The following is a 3,743-nucleotide window of genomic DNA, read 5'->3' as shown; positions in this document are numbered from 1 at the left end:
TCTCAGCTGGGTCAGTTTGCATTTCTTTGTGGAGTTTGCATGTTCTCCCCATGTTGGTGTGGGTTTCCTCCAGGTTCTCCGGATTCTCACACAGTCCAAAGACATATGGTAGGTGAATTGAATAAACTGGCCGTAGTGTGTGTGTATGGGTAGTTTCCCAGTACTAGGTTGCAGGGCATCCGCTGTGTAAAACATGCTGGATAAGTTGGCGGTTCATTCCGCTGTGACGACTCCTGATGAATAAAGGGACTAAGGCGAAGGAAAACATTAAAACATAGATTTTTTTTCCTCCAGTCATCATCTAAAAAATCAATCCTGACAAATAGATTCATGAAATCACTGAATGGCATTGTGAATTAGGGCTCTAATTTGAGCAGCCCTTAAAGTTAACACGGAATCAAGTTAGTTAATTAAAATGTATTTTAAGTATTGCAATTCAATTCAGGCGAGGCAGTGGCACAGTAGGTAGTGCTGTGAACTCACAGCATGGTCGCTGGGTCGCTGGTTTGAACCTCGGCTCAGTTGGAATTTCTGTGTGGAGTTTGCATGTTCTCCCTGCCTTCGTGTGGGTTTCCTCCGGGTGCTCCGGTTTCCCCCACAGTCCAAAGACATGTGGTGCAGGCTAAATTGTCCGTAGTGTATGAGTGTGTGTGTGTGTGAATGAGAGTGTGGATGTTTCCCAGAGATGGGTTGTAGCTGGAAGGGCATCCGCTGCGTAAAAATTTGCTGGATAAGTTGGCGGTTCATTCCGCTGTGGCGACCCCGAATTAATAAAGGGACTAAGCCGACAACAAAATGAATGAATGAATGAATTCGATTCAGCAAGGCAGCACAATATATCATTTCAGCATCAACATCGCAATGTGTGTGTCTGCAGTAGACAAACTACAGGGTCTGCGGTCTCAAAAAAAACTGTGCAAATATAGACTAGTTATCAAATAGAACGATCAAACAGGTTTGACATAGCCATAATCATTTCTTCCTGTCTATTTAATAACCTGTCTATCTTTGTACTACTGTTGACATCTAGAACTCAGATTGTTCCTCGTTTTAGCCAAGATGTCTGTGTTTAAAATATGTCTAATAGACGTCCAGACACACAAGAAACTGCTAGCGCGGATGCTTTTTTTTTTGTGGGCAACTTTATTATTTTTCTTAATTTTTTCAGGCTCAAGCGAATTAGTACAAATGCGAAGTAACAAGACACTATGTTAAAACCAGGAATGAAAAAAGGAGTGGAAAAAAGGAGTGGGTTGAGTTAACGGTTAGCAGTAAAATGGGCTTCTGGTGGACAATGTAATTTTCAGGTCTATCCACAACAGGCCTATAGGTACCAGTGTTGTATTAATAAAACCAGTTCAAAATAAAGATCTACACACACCACCTAAACGAGCTTGTGTATTAATAAACTGTATTATTGTGGTTAGTAAGGATAACAATAATGCAATTAAGCTAACTAAATTAGATATAACAGGACATTATGGAGAAATATGCCATTGTTGGGATGATATGAATAAGAAAATTAGCCCTAAAACATTTTAAGTACAAAACAGACTAGTCATCAAATAGACCGATTAGACTGAGTTCACATGTGTATTATTTTTTGTTTATTTGATAAAATGTCTATCTTTGGACTACTGTTACATTTTATTTTCACTGACAGACCAAATTTAGCCTCGTTTTCTGTTTTGATGTCTATTAGATGTCTTTTAGACAATTAAGTAGTCAACCTTTTTTTAGGGCTCAAGTGAATTAGATACAAATCCAAAGTAACACATTTAGATAAACTATGTAAAACAGGTGCCATGAAAAACCAAGAAAAAAGGAGGGGAAAAGGAGCAGGGTGAGTCAACGAGTCGCTAATTCACTGAAATGGGCTTGCTGCCACCTGCTGGCGGTAATAATGTTTTTTCTAGGTCTATCCGCAACACCATCGTTATATTCATTAATTTTCTTGTCGGCTTAGTCCCTTTATTAATCCGGGGTCGCCACAGCGGAAAGAACCGCCAACTTATCCAGCAAGTTTTTACGCAGCGGATGCCCTTCCAGTCGCAACCCATCTCTGGGAAACATCCACACACTCATTCACACACACACTCATACACTATGGACAATTTAGCCTACCCAATTCACCTGTACCGCATGTCTTTGGACTGTGGGGGAAACCGGAGCACCCGGAGGAAGAACATACAAACTCACACAGAAACGCCAACTCAACCGAGGTTCGAACCAGCGACCTTCTTGCTGTGAGGCGACAGCACTACCTACTGCGCCACTGCCCCGCCCACCTTTGTTATATTAAAACATAAACCAGTTCAAAATAAACACACACACACACACACCTCTTAGACGAGCTTGTGCATTCATAAACTGTACTGTGGTTAGTATGGATAACGATGTGACCTAACTAATTAAACAGACATTGTGGAGAAATAAGCAATTGAGGCTGGATTGCGATGAATAAGAAAATTCATTGATTCATTTTCTTGTCAGCTTAGTCGCTTTATTAATCTGGGGTCGCCACAGTGGAATGAACCGCCAACTTATCCAGCAAGTTTTTACGCAACGGATGCCCTTCCAGTCGCAACCCATCTCTGGGAAATGAATAAGAAAATTAGTGCATACAAATGTTTTAAGTAGAAATTTCGTGAATTACAACATTTGAACAATGATTTACATGTAACCACAGGAATAACCGACGCAGCATGTTGAATTATTAATAAATAAGGCGCATTTGAGATATCGGTCTGGATTTCAATACACCAACAAAGAAAACCAACAAAGGGAAGGAAACATAGAAAAGAAAACGTCTGGTGCACATTACACAACATCCATATACGGCACAAACATCAGATAAATATGCAAATATAAATATAAAAAATAGCATACTTCTTAATAGGCTGCATCCGAAAAAAAAAACATTGTATGACTGTAGGCGATTAGATTAATGAATTGGCTAAAGTTTTTATTCAAAGCAGTTCAAAAAGGAGGAACACAAATAGCCTACTACAATGCTGTTTCCTAGTAAGCTAGAGGAGAGGTAAAGCAGAAGTAATTTTTTTAAAAGACGGCGCAATAGCAAGAAACTTTTGTCTGCTTTATGTCAGCATAAAAAATAAATAAACAATAAATTAAAATGTATAATTATATATTATAGTGCGCCCTATTGTACTGGAGAGTAATGTTTTAAATATCTATAACGGAAATACAAAAAATATTCATGATGAAATGACTCATTTATTGTGCTTCCTGCTTTGCTCACAGAAGCAAGAAATAAATTCACTTGAGAAATAAATTCATTTGTGATCACGAAATATGATGTTTAAATAATAAAGGACATTTTTCCCGCCTTATGTCAGATTTTTTTTGGTTTATTTATTTTTTTTTCTTTGCTTGTGCCTGCGTTATAATTGTACAATGCGTTTTGCGTTACACAATGAAAATCTTTGCAGGGCAACACAAGGTTATCACGAAATATTGGTATAAAAGTGATGTAATGTCCCACTAGCACATTACATTTCTAAACATTACATTTCTTTGGTTTCTTTTCCAAACCAAAAAAAAAAAAGGCAATGTATTGTAAGTAGATCATGCGTTTATACAGTATAGCTATGTCGTTAATCCACCGCCCATCTTTTCCGCAGGACTTGCATCACAGTACTTCCTCTGTGTTTTCCTGTCATGCAAACGTTTGCTCACTTTCTTTCGTTTTTGAGGTAAATGTGTTTGGTTTGAGGAAACTC

Source organism: Danio rerio, chromosome 9 (genome assembly GCF_052040795.2).
Source record: "Danio rerio strain M-AB ecotype USA chromosome 9, GRCz13ab, whole genome shotgun sequence".
NCBI lineage: Eukaryota > Metazoa > Chordata > Actinopteri > Cypriniformes > Danionidae > Danio > Danio rerio.
This window is presented reverse-complemented; position numbering follows the sequence as displayed.